The sequence below is a fragment of the Capra hircus genome, chromosome 3 (assembly GCF_001704415.2).
Source record: "Capra hircus breed San Clemente chromosome 3, ASM170441v1, whole genome shotgun sequence".
NCBI lineage: Eukaryota > Metazoa > Chordata > Mammalia > Artiodactyla > Bovidae > Capra > Capra hircus.
In genome coordinates, this window is record NC_030810.1 from 63,747,399 (window position 1) to 63,763,396 (window position 15,998).

At 42.1% G+C, this 15,998-nt stretch overlaps 1 protein-coding gene across 1 annotated transcript in view; it reads left to right on the top strand.

Moving 5' to 3' along the window:
- Positions 2–15,998, top strand: part of LOC102185525 (epithelial chloride channel protein-like) — a 79,926-nt gene continuing 63,929 nt past the window's right edge. Inside the window, exon 1 of the mRNA XM_005678147.3 lies at positions 2–78. The gene's annotated coding sequence lies outside the window, so the exon portion shown is untranslated. The remainder of the gene's footprint in view (positions 79–15,998) is intronic.

A 15,998-nucleotide genomic window follows, 5' to 3' on the forward strand; every position in this document is an offset into this window, starting at 1 on the left:
TCACCGACACCGCTCACACCTTCAGGTTGCTAGAGCTGGACTCCAGCAAGTGTCGCACAGAACAGGGGACACTGAACGGTAGGTAATTTGAGATTGTAATGCGGGGCGGTTAGGATTGTACCTGTGGGTGGCCGGCACCCCTCTGCAGTTTAGGCAGGGTGAGGAGGGTATAGGATGAATAAGAATATTCTCTAGAAGAATGGGTTTCTCTGCATCTAAGAATAGACAAATGTTTATTGAAATATTACTTCACATGTTAGCCCATAGAGATATTAAAGAAAGCACAGGAAGACTGTTTAAATTTCTATGTTTGTTTTATACTTTCCATGGGCCAGAAAAGTTTCCTATAGATGCTTTTGCTCTGTGGAATATGATTAGAAATGTCCTGGACCCTCGTCATGAGGCTGTTAGACAGCCTATGGGGGAGGCTATAGCGGTGGGTGGTGGGTCTCCACCTTCTTTGCAGATCATATTTTCTGCCATTGACAAAGAAAAGGAGGGAGACTGTGCTCTACCTCTTGAGGAAGGAGAGGGCTTACAGGACGCTGGACTGGGCGCCCTGGTGAGCCCCCTTCCCCTCTAGCAAACCTTTAAAAACTTATCCACCACTTTCTGATTTAAAGCAATCGCCAACTCCTCCGTTTGAGCCTCCTGGGGCCCAGGCGTTCCCCACTTTGCCCTCAAAGCCTCCCAAAGCGTTACCTAAGGCTGAGGAAGATAAAAAGTTTTTTTGAACAAGCTCAGTTCAGTTTAGTCGCTCAGTCGTGTCCGACTCTTTGTGACCCCATGAATCGCAGCACACCAGGCCTCCCTGTTCATCACCATCTCCCGGAGTTCACTCAGACTCACGTCCATCGAGTCCGTGATGCCATCCAGCCATCTCATCCTCGGTCGTCCCCTTCTCCTACTGCCCCCAATCCCTCCAGCCATCAGAGTCTTTTCCATGAGCCAACTCTTCTCATGAGGTGGCCAAAGGACTGGAGTTTCAGCTTTAGAATCAGTCCTTCTAAAGAAATCCCAGGGCTGATCTCCTTCAGAATGGACTGGTTAGATCTCCTTGCAGTCCAAGGGACTCTCAAGAGTCTTCTCCAACACCACAGTCCAAAAGCATCAATTCTTCGGTTCTCAGCCTTCTTCACAGTCCAACTCTCACATCCATACCTGACCACAGGAAAAACCATAGCCTTGACTAGACGGACCTTTGTTGGCAAAGTAATGTCTCTGCTTTTCAATATACTATCTAGGTTGGTCATAACCTTTCTTCCAATGAGTAAGCGTCTTTTAATTTCATGGCTGCAGTCACCATCTGGAGTGATTTTGGAGCCCAAAAAAACAAAGTCTGACACTGTTTGAACAAAGGAGCTTTTAAAGCAGACAAGTTCACAATATGCAGAGCGTGCTCCTTGGAGAAAACCCCCTCAGGGGGGCCTCACCCAGGCTAGGAGAGAAGCGGACCGATAAGGGGACTTGGCAAAAATATTAACCCCTGACATTGAAATCAGTTACTCCGATTCCAAAGGGAGTGACTGGCCCCCTATCTGAGGGCATTGTGAGACTTGTGCTGGGGTGTTGCTCACTTTGTTTTCAGGGAATTTCGGTGGTGCCTGGTGTAGTAGATCCTGATTATATTGGGGAAATTAAAGTTTTGATCTCACTGCCTACCAAACCTGTGCAAATTAATAAAGGTCAAAGAGTAATTCAGCTTTTGCTTTTACCTTATTATCAGACAGGAAAAATTTTGACTTCTCAAGCTAGGGGTCCCAGAGCGTTTGGATCTAGTGATTTAGCCTTTTGGGTGCAGGAAATTACAGCTCCAAAGCCTTTGAAAGATCTTTTAACTCAAGGGAATAAAATGTCAGGGCTGTTAGATACTGGAGCAGACGTCTCTTGCATTGCTGGAAAAGATTGGCCCTCATCCTGGCCGACATGCGTGACCAGTGCCAGCTTGGTAGGAATAGGGTTAATGCCCTTGGTTACTAAGAGCTCACAAATTTTAACCTGGTCAGATGAGAAGGGGGCACAGGTACCTTTTGTCCATATGTGATTCCTTCACTACCTTTTTCTTTATGGGGGAGAGATATATTATCTCAGATGGAAATGCTTTTATATAGCCCAGATAAAAAGGTTACTAATCAAACGCTGCAAATGAGGTCTAATCCTGATAAGGGGCTTGGTGAAGATCAGCAGAAAATTGTTTCTCCATTAGAGGCGGTTCCTAACCAAAATACAGAAGGTCTAGGATATTCAAATTTATCCTAGAGGCTGTTGCTTTTGCTGCCAACCCTATTACCTGGAAATCTGATGATCTGGTATGGGTGGAACAATGGCCCTTAACAGCTAAATGAGGGCAAATTGCCCATCAGTCAGTCAGCCAGGAAATTAAATTCCTACTGTTTATCAACACTTTGCAGCTAAATGCTGTGAGTAGAATGGTGAATGAAAACACTACCCTAAGTCTTCATGGAAGTTAGAGTCTCACAGAAAGACAGATATTAAACAAAACACAAGTCACAAATAATTATAAGTTTTCAAAGTGGTCTGAGGTTTCATTCAGTAATTGTATCTCTCATGATAGTTATCAAGCCTACAAGCAAGTAAAATCCTCACTGTCCACACCACTGACCTTCCATTCATATCCAGATTTCTAGGAGCACAAGGTTTTGCCTTCAATATGACCTTTACTACAAGAACAAGGGAATATTTACTACCCATCAAGATATCATTTCCAAAAATCAACTATGCAGGCCCAAAACAGAGAACAAATATTATCATGTACACCAGCTTACAAGCTTAGACTACAGCAAGCCACATCTCCTTACAGAAAGTGAGAGGTACTAAGTCAGCCAAACATGACAACCACCCACTAATTCTACTACTCTAAACACCATCCATCCAAGAAGATAAGGCAAGAGAGAAAGAGGTTGTTCTTCTGGAGAAGTGCAGTGTCCTGAAAAGACACCCCTGAATGAAGTGTAAATCTCCGGAAGCCACATAAGTCAGGAGGGTAATCCACTAACATCAACATTGCTGAGCCTCTGGAAGGGCAGAGTTCCTGACAGTCTGACGTGGAAGAAACGGACAGGAGAGAGAAGGTGGAAGGCATCGAGTATTTTGTGCATGTTTGATACATGAAGGAGTATAGAGTTTCTTATTGAGTAGAATTGTAGATTGTGACTAAGTTTAATCCACTTGGGATCTCCCATGTCAAGAGACTGTGTAAAGAGAAGAGCTTTATAGGACCCATCTAAGAAACTCCCGGGTCTCCTGCATTGCAGGCAGATTCTTTACAGTCTGAGCTACCTGGGAAATCCAACTCAAGTATAAGCATATCTTAAAATGAATAGGATTGGGATTTAACCAACAAACCAAACATGAGAGACAAAACTGATAATACTAATGGAATTTGGGCTTCCCTGATGGCTCAAACAGTATAGAATCTGCCTGCAATGAGGGAGACCAGGGTTCAATCCCTGGGTCAGGAAGATCCCCTGGAGAAGGGAATGGCTACCTACTCCAGTATTTTTGCCTGGAGAATTTCATGGACAGAGGAGCCTGGTAAGCTACAGTCCATGGGGTTGCAAAGAGTTGGACACAACCGAGTGACTAACACACACACACAGTGGAATTAGAGTGTCTTGTGAGTAAGTAAGAGATATTGGTACCCAATCAGATAGGAGAACTCTGGAGCACAGTTCATTATAGACATGGAAGAACAATATTCTTCCATGCTTATATACCAGAGAGATATGGCTCAGATGGTAGAGAGATAATACCACTCAATAAATTCATTTCATAGTGATCACAGTCAATAATGTTGTTGCACAAAATTATGGTGACAAAGCAATTGATATACAGACAATTTCCTGGACACCAAACTCCTACTGTCTTCCACTTCCTTCCCCCCTGTAGATAAGATTTGTGTTCGCCTCATCATCATCCATTCTCCCTTCTGCAGGCATAGTTCCAGTCATTTTCCATGCTGGATCTCCTGACAAGTCCTTGTCTTCATTTCCAGTGACCCCCGCTACCATTGCCCACTACTTCTGGTGCTGAGCATGGCTTCATCCCTTGGATTGGCTCCATTTCCCTCTATTTCTGTCTTCTGTTTCCTTATAATCTCAATTCTTATCTAGGACCATCACACATATGACTCCAAAGGGATCCATTTAAATCATATATTAATGGCATCACTGGAGTTTAGCAAAGCACAATCTCAGGGTTGTCGTGTGGTGGCCTTGCTCACCACATAGGACTGACATATGAAAAATACATAGTCTTTGTGAAAGATTGTAAATGCAACATTAAGTGGTCCTATAGCCTTAGTACTACAATAGCCCATTATACCTCAATTCAAGTAACATTTTTTTGCAAAACAACTATATGAATTATGATCCCAGTGCTCTATTTTCTTTAATAAACTATGTGATGACCCATACATTGATTTGTGGTATGTCTGACCTCAAGGGGAATATAAGCAAAGTGCTAAACACTATGTGTCCTGCTATCTGTCCTCACACAGTATAGGAAACAAGGGAGGGCATTTACACAAAATTGTGACAGAAGCATATGAGAAACTGAAAAATAGCAATGTTGTGATATGAAGCAGTGCCATCACTCATTCCATAATTTGAATATCTGATTGGACTTGGAAGTAGCAACGATCAAAATCCTGCACTTTTCTCCAATTGTAAATTCATACACAGCAGTTTCTCAAATATTTGGACCCTTAATCAAACTTTTTTTCCTAGAAAGGAAAACAGGGCTCTCCAGATTCCAGAGAATCTAAAGTCAAGGAATAAGGCCATCAGAGGAAATCCTGCTATTGAATGCCAGTTCCTTCTCCAACCTTTACTCCCACACCATGAATGTCACACATACTTACAAACACACATTTTAAGACAACATTTAAAATGTGGGTAGTTTAGAGAGCTTTTTGGATAAAGGTTTGTCAATTTTTATAAGGAAATGAAACAATTCCATAAAACTTAAATATTACCTTCACCCACACCACCTTCTGAATTTCTTTTTCTCAGAGAAAGAAATATCTTACCACCCAGGCATTCAAATTGCAGACCAGAAAGCCAAACCTTGGAGACCAGGAAGCCAAACCTTGACCCGCCAATTTCCTCACATTTTGCCTCCCATCAGTTGACAGGTCCCGTCACAGACATCTCCCCATCTCGTCTTTGTCTCTCCCCATCTCACTGTCAGTGATGCTGCCTCAGTCCAGCATCCACCATCATCTCCTGGATACAGATGCCCCCTACCTTGTCTCTGTATCTTTTTAAATTTAATTTTGTACTGGACCATAATTGATTTACAATATGGTGTGAGTTTCAAGTCTGCAGAAAAGTGATTCAGTTACACATTTTACATGCCTCTATTCTTTTTCAAATTCTTTTCCCACTTAGGGTATTACAGAATACCGTGCAGATTTCCTGTGCTATACAGTGTCCTGTTGGTTTTCTATTTTACATACGGGAGTGTATACATGTCAATCCCAAACTCGCAATCTCTCTCTCTCCTCAACTCATCCTTACCCCGGTAATCATAAATTCCTTTTTTTAACTCTGTGAGTCTGTTTCTGTTTTGTAAGTAATTTCATTTGTATCAGATTTTCAGACTTTACATATAAGCTATATCATGTATTTATATTTCTCCTACTTACCACAGGCTATTGTAAACAGCACTACAATGAAGCCTGGGGTACATGGAATCTTTTGAACCATCTTTTTCTCTGGATATATTCTAAGGAGTAGATTGCTAGATTATATAATAGCTCTATTTTTAGTTTTTTAAGGAATCTCCATACTTTGGAGATTCCCCCTGGTGGCTTACCAATTCACATTTCACCAAAAGTGGACACCCTCTCCAGAATGTATTGTTTGTAGATTTTTGATGATGGTCACTCTGATTGGTGTGAGGTAATATCTTCTTGATATTTGACAATGTATTTGATATTACATTTGACTTGCATTTCTCTAATAATTAGCAATATTAAGAATCTTTAGATGTGCCTCTTGTCTATCTTTATGTCTTCTTTGGAGAAATGTCTATAGGTCTTCTATGTATTTTTAGTTGGGTTGTTTGTGTTTTTTTATATTGAGCCTCATGATCCATTTGTAAATTTTACAGATTAAACCCTTGTCAGTCCCATCATTTGCAAATATTTTCTTCCCTTCTGTGGGATTCTTTTCAATCTGTTTGTGGTTCCTTCACTGTGCAAAAGTTTTTGAGTTTAATTAGGTCTCATTTGTCTATTTTTCTTTCCTTTACAGGAGGAGACTGGTCCTAAAATCAATTGTTGCAATTTATGCCAAAGAGTGTTCTGTCTCTGATTCCTCTAAGAGATTTATAGCATCCAGTTCTACATGCAGCCCTTTAATTCATTTTGAGTTTATTTTTGTATATGGTGTTAACCAAAAAAAGAAATACAGATCAATGGAACAGGCAAGAAAGCCCAGAGATAAACTCACCTACCTACGGTCAATTAACCTACAACAAAGATGACATCTTAAGACTATCCGATGGCACACACATAGAGAACAGAATTATGGACATGGCTGGTTGAGGGAGAAGGAGAGGTTGGGAGGTATGGAAAAGGAACATGAAAACATGCATTACCATATATAAAATGGATAACCAACAGGAGTTTGCTGTATGACTCAAGGAACTCAAACTGGGACTTGATAACCACGTGGAGGAGTGTGGTGGGACAGATGTTCAAGTGGGAGGGGATATGGGTAAACCTATGGATGATTAATGCTTGGTAGTTCTATTCAGTTTAGTTCAGTTGCTCAGTCATGTCTGACTCTGCGACTCCATGGACTGCAGCACACCAGGCTTCCCTGTCCATCATCAAACCCCAGAGCTTGTTCAAACTCATGTCCATCGAGTCAGTGATGCCATTCAACCATCTCTCCCACTGTCATCCCCTTCTCCTGCATTCAATCTTTCCCAGCATCAGAGTCATTTCTATGTACTGATCATGAGGACGGCTTCCTTATCTCTCCTTTCTATTCTTTGGAACTCTGCATTCAGATGGGTATATCTTTCCTTTGCTCCTTTGCCTTTTGCTTCTTTTCTTTTCACAGTGATTTGTAAGGCCTCCTCAAACAGCTATTTTGGTTTTCGGCATTTCTTTTTCTTGGTGATGGTCTTGATCACTGTCTCCTGCAAAACGTCACAAACCTCTGTCCATAGTTCTTCAGGCACTCTGTCTATCAGATCTAGTCCCTTGAATCTATTTGTCACTTCCACTGTATAAACATAAGGGATTTTATTTGGGTCATACCTGAATGGTCTAGTGTTTTTCCCTACTTTCTTCAATTTAAGTCTGAATTTTTCAATAAGGAGTTCATGACTTGAGCCACAGTCAGCTCCCAGTCTTGTTTTTGCTGATAGAGCTTCTCCATCTTCAGCTGCAAAGAATATAATCATTCTGATTTCGGTATTGATCATCTGGGTGATGTCCATGTGTAGAGTCGTCTCTTGTGTTGTAGAAAGAGGGTGTTTTCTATGACCAGTTTGATCTCTTGGCAAAACTCCTTGCCCTGATTCATCTTGTACTCCAAAGCCAAACTTGCCTGTTACTCCAGGTGTTTCTTGACTTCCCACTTTTGCATTCTAGTTCCCTATGTTGAAAAGGATATTTGGGGGGGGGGGTTAATTCTAGAAGCTCTTTTGGGTCTTCATAGAGCTGTTCAACGTCACCTTCTTCATATTACTGGTTGGGGCATAGACTTGGATTACTATGATATTGAATGGTTTGCCTTGGAAATGAGCAGAGATCATCTATGGTTTTTGAGATTGCACCCAAGTACTGCATTTTTGACTCTTTCATTGACTATGAGGGTTACTCCATTTCTTCTATGGGATTCTTGCCCACAGTAGTGGCTATAATGGTCATCTGAATTAAATTCACCCATTCCAGTCCATTTTAGTTCGCTGATTCCTAAAATGTTGATGTTCATTCTTGCCATCTCCTGTTTGACCACTTCCAATTTGCCTTGATTCATGGACCTAACATTCCAGGTACCTATGCAATATTGTTCTTTACAGCATTGGACTTTAGTTCCATCACTAGTCACATCCACAACTGGGTGTTGTTTTTGCTTTGGCTCTGTCTTCATTCTTTCTGGAGTTTTTTTCTCTACTTTTCTCCAGTAGCATATTGGGCAGATGAACCTGGGGAGTTCATCTTTCAGTGTAATATCTTTTTGCCTCTTCATATTGTTCATGGGGTTCTCAAGGCAAGAATATGAACTGGTTTGCCATTCCCTTCTCCAGTGGACCACACTTTGTCAGAACTCCCCATCATGACCCATCTGTCTTGAGTGGCCCTACACAGCATGGCTCATAGTTTCATTGAGTTAGACGAGGTTTTGGTCTGTGTGATCAGTTTGATTAGTTTTCTGTGATTGTGATTTTCATTCTGTCTGCCCTCTGATGGATAAGAATAAGAGGCTTATGGAAGCTTCCTGATGGGAGAGACTGACTATGGGGGAAACTGTGTCTTGTTCTCATGGGCGGGGCCATGTTCAGTAAATCTTTAATCCAATTTTCTGTTGAAAGGGTAGCCTTTCCCTTCTCCAGGGGATCTTCCCAACCCAGGGATCAAACCCAGGTCTCCAGCATTTCAGGTGGATTCTTTACTAGCTGAGCCACAAGAGAAGCCCAATGTTTGGCAGAAATCAATTCAAAACTGTAAGCAATTACCCTTCAAGTAAAAATAAATAAACCAAAAATAAAATAAAATGGCCAAAAGCTCTGGAAAAACAACAACAACAACAATAACTATCCAATAGAAAAAATACAATCTATCTGTTCAATAAATGGTGCTGAGAAAACTAGACAGCTGCACGTAAAAAATGAAGTTAGAATATCCTTTAACACCATACACAAAAATAAACTCTGTATCTGCATTCTACCCTCCCTAATATGTCTACCACGTTGGCCCCAAAGTAACGCACAAAACCAAAATAGCTCTTAAACTAATTTTGAAATAGTCTCCTGCCACAAAGGCAGTGACTATATATCACTTTTGCCAGGAAGACATCTAGCACAAAAGCACCAAAATATTTATCAAATGGATCAGTGCCAGGCCTCCCAATGGGGCTCTTGCCTCCACTTCCCTATCTCTTATTGTACCATTCCAGTGATCTCACACTTTTAATCTGTCAGACATTCAGTCTTCCCAAAATTTCAAATGATTTTATCTCTGGGTGTTTATCCTGCATTTCTAATCCTACCATTCTCAGGCTCCTTTTTCTGCCTTCTGATCATGTCTTTCTTTTAAAATTCCACCCTACAAACTTTCTTGGCTGCCTCACCCTCTTGCATGAGTAGAGCACTCCGTCTTTTGTGTTCAATTGGAAGAGGTCAGTTTTCATTCCAATCCCTAAGAAAGGCAATACCAAAGAATGCTCAAACTACCGCACAATTGCACTCATCTCACACACCAGAAAAGTAATGCTCAAAATTCTCTAAGCCAGGCTTCAACAATATGTGAACCGTGAACTCCCTGATGTTCAAGCTGGCTTTAGAAAAGGCAGAGGAACCAGAGATCAAACTGTCAACATCTGTTGGATCATGGAAAAAGCAAGAGAGTTCCAGAAAAAACATCTATTTCTGCTTTATTGACTATGCCAAAGCCTTTGACTGTGTGGATCACAATAAACTATGGAAAATTCTGAAAGAGATGGGAATACCAGAGCACCTGACCTGCCTCTTGAGAAATCTGTATGCAGGTCAGGAAGCAACAGTTAGAAGTGGATATGGAACAACAGACTGGTTCCAAAAAGGAGTATGTCAAGGCTGTATATTGTCACCCTGCTTATTTAACTTATATGCAGAGTACATCATGAGAAACTCTGGGCTGAAAGAAGCACAAGCTGGAATAAAGATTGCCAGGAGAAATATCAATAACCTCAGATATGCAGATGACACCACCCTTATGGCAGAAAGTGAAGAAGAACAAAAGAGCCTCTCGATGAAAGTGAAAGAGGAGAGTGAAAAAGTTGGCTTAAAGCTCAACATTCAGAAAATGAAGATCATGGCATCTGGTCCCATCACTTCATTGGAAATAGATGGGGAAACAGGGAAAACAGTGTCAGACTTTATTACGTGGGGCTCCAAAATCACTGCAGATGGTGACTGCAGCCATGAAATAAAAAGACACTCCTTGCAAGAAAAGTTACGACCAACATAGACAGCATATTAAAAAGTAGAGACATTAGTTTGCCAACAAAGGTCCGCCTAGTCAAGGCTATTGTTTTTCCTGTGGTCATGTATGGATGTGACAGTTGGACTGTGAAGAGAGCTGAGCACCAAAGAATTGGTGCATTTGGACTGTGGTGGTGGAGAAGACTCTTGAGAGTCCCTTGGACTGCAAGGGGATCCAACCGGTCCATCCTAAAGGAAATCAGTCCTGAATGTTCATTGGAAGGACTGATGTTGAACCTGAAACTCCAATACTTTGGCCACCTAATGTGAAGAGCTGACTCGCTGGGAAAAAACCCTGATGCTGGGAAAGATTGAAGGCAGGAGGAGAAGGGGACGACAGAGGATGAGATGGTTGGATGGCATCACAGACTCAATGGACATGAGTTTGAGTAAACTCCAGGAGTTGGTAATGGACAGGAAAGCCTGGTATCCTGCAGTCCATGGGGTCGCAAAGAATCAGACACAACTGAGCAACTGAACTGAACTGAACTGAACTGGAAGTTTGTTGCTGAGCTATGAAAGACACTGGCATTCTTGGACTCCTGAGCAGAGGAATTCAACCTGGGGCCAGTGACAAGATTTGATCGCTCAGAGATTTTGTGTAATAAAGTTTTATTAAAGTATAAAAGAGATAGAGAATATTTCTGATATAGACATCAGAAGGGGGCAGAAAGAGTGCCCCCCTGCTAGTCTTTAGCAGGAAGCTATATACCTAGTAGCAGGCTACTAATTAGAGAAAGGAAATGTCTCAGAACTCAGAGAGTGGCACCAGGCCCCACACCCACAACATGCATTTTGAGATAACATTGGCACAAGGTGAGTCATCCAGGGCCATAAAATGATTGATATGAATCTTGAAGAAAGGCAGGTTTCCAAGCAGAGACACAGTCTCATAAACATAGCTTAAAAGAACATTTGCATAAGTAAAACATACTGGTTTGTCAAGTTGGTTCTGAGTCTTAGGTGAAACTGACTTGAAGAAAGACAGAATCTAGGGTAAATACATAGTTCATTAACACAGCTTAAGAAAAACATTTCCATAAGAAAAACGCACTGGTTAGCACAAGGTTTGAGAAAACTTAAGTTGAGGTGGAACCAGGTGTCATCATGGCAACACAGATTTTAAAGGAAACCTTCTTTTAATTTTGTATAAAGAAGTGAAAAAAATCTGACACTTGTAGTTTGTTTCCTCCTGCCACTTACTGGTGATTTAGTCACTAAGAGAAAGAAAAAAGTCTGACACTTGCAGCCTATTTCCACTGTTTGGAGACCCCCAAAGATAGAAGCATCTGAATGCAGAGTTCCAAAGAATAGCAAGGAGAGATAAGAAAGCCTTCTTCAGCGATCAATGCAAAGAAATAGAGGAAAACAACAGAATGGGAAAGACAAGAGATCTCTTCAAGAAAATTAGAGATACCAAGGGAACATTTCATTAAAAGATTGGCTCAATAAAGGACAAAAATGGTCTGGACCTAACAGAAGCAGAAGATATTAAGAAGAGGCGGCAAGAATACACAGAAGAACTGTACAAAAAAGATCTTCATGACCCGGATAATCACGATGGTGTGATCACTCATCTAGAGCCAGACATCCTGGAATGTGAAGTCAAGTGGGCCTTAGAAAGCATCACTATGAACAAAGCTAGTGGAGATGATGGAATTCCAGTTGAGCTATTTCAAATCCTGAAAGATGATGCTGTGAAAGTGCTGCACTCAATATGACAGCAAATATGGAAAACTCAGCAGTGGCCACAGGACTGGAAAAGGTCAGTTTTCATTCCAATCCCTAAGAAAGGCAATACCAAAGAATGCTCAAACTACCCCACAATTGCACTCATCTCACACGCTAGTAAAGTAATGCTCAAAATTCTCCAAGCCAGGCTTCAGCAATATGTGAACCGTGACCTTCCAGATGTTCAAGCTGGTTTTAGAAAAGGCAGAGGAACCAGAGATCAAATTGCCAACATCCACTGGATCATGGAAAAAGCAAGAGAGTTCCAGAAAAACATCTATTTCTGCTTTATTGACTATGCCAAAGCCTTTGACTCTGTGGATCACAATAAACTATGGAAAATTCTGAAAGAGATGGGAATACCAGAGCACCTGACCTGCCTCTTGAGAAATCTGTATGCAGGTCAGGAAGCAACAGTTAGAACTGGACATGGAACAACAGACTGGTTCCAAATAGGAAAAGGAGTATGTCAAGACTGTATATTGTCACCCTGCTTATTTAACTTATATGCAGAGTACATCATGAGGAATGCTGGACTGGAAGAAACACAAGCTGGAATCAAGATTGCTGGGAGAAATATCAATAACCTCAGATATGCAGATGATATCACCCTTATGGCAGAAAGTGAAGAGGAGCTAAAAAGCCTCTTGATGAAAGTGAAAGAGGAGAGTGAGAAAGTTGGCTTAAAGCTCAACATTCAGAAAACAAAGATCATGGCATCCGGTCCCATCACTTCATGGGAAATAGATGGGGAAACAGTGGAAACAGTGTCAGACTTTAATTTTTTGGGCTCCAAAATCACTGCAGATGGTGATTGCAGCCGTGAAATTAAAAGACGCTTACTCCTTGGAAGAAAAGTGATGACCAACCTAGATAGCATATTCAAAAGCAGAGACATTACCTTGCCGAATAAGGTCCATCTAGTCAGGGCTATGGTTTTCCCAGTGGTCATGTATGGATGTGAGAGTTGGACTGTGAAGAAGGCTGAGCACCAAAGAATTGATGCTTTTGAACTGTGGTGTTGGAGAAGACTCTTGAGAGTCCCTTGGACTGCAAGGAGATCCAACCAGTCCATTCTGAAGGAGATCAGCCCTGGGATTTCTTTGGAAGGAATGATGCTAAAGCTGAAACTCCAGTACTCTGGCCAGCTCATGCGAAGAGTTGACTCATTGGAAAAGACTCTGATGCTGGGAGGGATTAGGGGCAGGAGGAGAAGAGGATGAGATGGCTGGATGGCATCACGGACTCGATGGACATGAGTCTGAGTGAACTCCCAGAGTTGGTGATGGACAGGGAGGCCTGGCGTGCTGCAATTCATGGGGTCTCAAAGAGTCGGACACGACTGAGCGACTGAACTGAACTGAGCCTTCCTGCCTGTTACCCTCTCAGAACATCTCCTACAGAGCAACCTCTAGGTGACAGCAGATGACCCCAGGCCTCCGAGTCAGGGCAGACTAAGCTCCCTGGAATGATGTAGGAGAGAAGATGGAGACATAAAAAGCGAAAAGATGGAGAACTTCTAAACGGGAGTTTGGGCCCCAAGGGAAAGAGTCGTGAAGGAGAAAGAGATTCCCAAACACTGGGAAGCTCCCTCACAGTGGGGCCCAAGAGGGAGTTGTGGAATCTCGGGCAAAACAAAGGATCTCAAGGGCAGAAAACAGAGAAAGCTGCACTTTTCAGCCCATAAACAGCTCATGGACTGTGGCCCCAACCAGACAGCAGGCTCAGGGAACCAAGAGAAGTCCACAGAAGCCCCAGGCGCAGAGGGCCCGCCCAGGGTGCCAAGAGACGTATGGCATTCAAACGTGGAATTCAGAGCACACAAAACTTGCAGTGCAGAGGGCAATTCCAGAGAACAGAAACATGTGAACACAAGCCCCATGACACAGAGGCGGGCCTGGGGAGCCGAAACAAGTGCAACAAGTCCCACGATACAGAGGGCAGGCCCAGTGAGCCAAGGCTAGTGCACACATGCCGTGCGACACAGAAAGCAAGCTCAGGGGGCTGAGGGAAGCCCACACAGGCCTCCATGATGCAGAGGGAGCTGAGAAAAGATCCACACAAGCCCCTACTTAGCAACCTTCGGCTTGCAGTGCAGGGTAGGTAGGACCAGGGCACAGGAGCACAGGCAAAGACTCCAGGGACAAGCAGGGGGCTGGTGGCAGTGAAGATATGCTGATATGGTCACTTGGATGCGACTGCAGAAATAGATGTGTCTCACACTGCGAAGAGTCGGACACGACTAAGTGACTTCCCTTTCACTTTTCACTTTCACACATTGGAGAAGGAAATGGCAACCCACTCCAGTGTTCTTGCCTGAAGAATCCCAGGGACAGGGAAGCCTGGGGGGCTGCCATCTATGCGGTCACACAGAGTCGGACACGACTGAAGCGACTTAGCAACAGCAGCAGCAGCAGCAGCAGCAACACTGCCAAAGCCAGGAGGACTGCCCAAAGACATACTGAACCCATAGACACCCCAAAACCCACTACTGGACACTGTGCTGCCCTTCAGAGAGATGAGATCCAGCTCCATCAACTGGAACATAGCCACAAGCTACCCCAACCAGCAAAACATCACAGGACACTAATCCAACCCCATCCACGGAGGCAGACTTTACAACCAAGAAGAACTACGACCTTGAGAACCTTTTTTTCTTTTCTCTCTTTTAAATCACACTATTCATTCCCCCTACATATGTCTACCTTCACATTAGCCTTTAGCAGTACTGTGGAGTGTTCCTCTTTGTTTTTCTTGTTAAAAACAAACAAAAAAAAAAAAAGTGGGTTTTTTTTTTACCCTTTTACTTGTGATTTTTCTGATTTTGTTTTTGATATATTTGACTGCTTTTCTTAATGTTCTTTACCAGCTGGAGCTATTCTTTAATATATGTAAATCTTTTTCACATATGTCTATTTATCTTTGCTTTTCTATTTTTTCATTTCTCTCCTTTTTTTTAACTCTCTATTTATTCCACTGCTTCCTTACCCCTTTCCTCTTACATCTCCTCTTTTTTTTTCCCTCTTTTTCTTCTCCCTTTTTTCCTTCTCTCTATTTTCACCGTGTAAGTTAAACTGTTGTGCTCTCTTTGCTATACTCCCCAGTTGGCAAAAAACTCAGCCTCAGTTTTCCAAATTGAGCCTTAGTTAGCTTTGCTTTTAATTCATCAATATCACTTTTGGTTTCCCTTGCTCACCAAGTCAAACTCCTGTACTCTTTTCTTTAGGATACTTTGGTTATAACTGTATGTGTGGAAGTGTGTGTATACGTCCCATTATTTCTGTAATTACCTGCTTGATCTCCTCCCACTGCAACACAGGTACAAGTCACCCCTAACAAGAAGTCAACACAAACCACTCCTCCAACCTTTCCCTCCAAGGGCAAAAACCGAAATGAAGAAGGAATACAATCGTAAAGCCTGGGAAAAGGAGACTTCACACAGAGCAAAATAGGGGGGGAGAAACAAAAAGACAGAGAAATACAGCACAAATGAAAGAACCAGGTACAAACTCACAAGACCAAAGAAACAAAGAGGAAATAAGCAATCTACCCGAAAGATAATTCAGAACAAGATAGTAAAACGCTCCAAAGACTTGAAAACAGAATGGAGAAAATGGAAGAAAGAATTCACACAGTTAATACAATCACCAAGGACATAGAAGAAATAAAGAATAAGCAAACAGAGATAACACAATTACTGAAATTAAAAATACTCTAGAAGGAACCAATAACAGAATAACTGAGGCAGAACAGATAAGTGAGCTGGAAGACAGAATGGTGGAAATAACTGCTTTAAAGCAGAATAAAGGAAAAAGAATGAAAAGAATTGAGGATAGTCTCAGAGACCTTTGAGACATTATTAGATGCACCAACATTCAAGTTATAAGGGTCCCAGAGGAAGAAGAAAAAAAGAAAGGCACTGAGAAAATTTTTGAAGACATTATAGTTGAAAACTTCCTCAACATGGGAAAGGAGATAATCAGGCCAAGAAGCACAGAGAGTCCCTTACAGGATAAACCCAAGGAGAAACACATCAAGACACA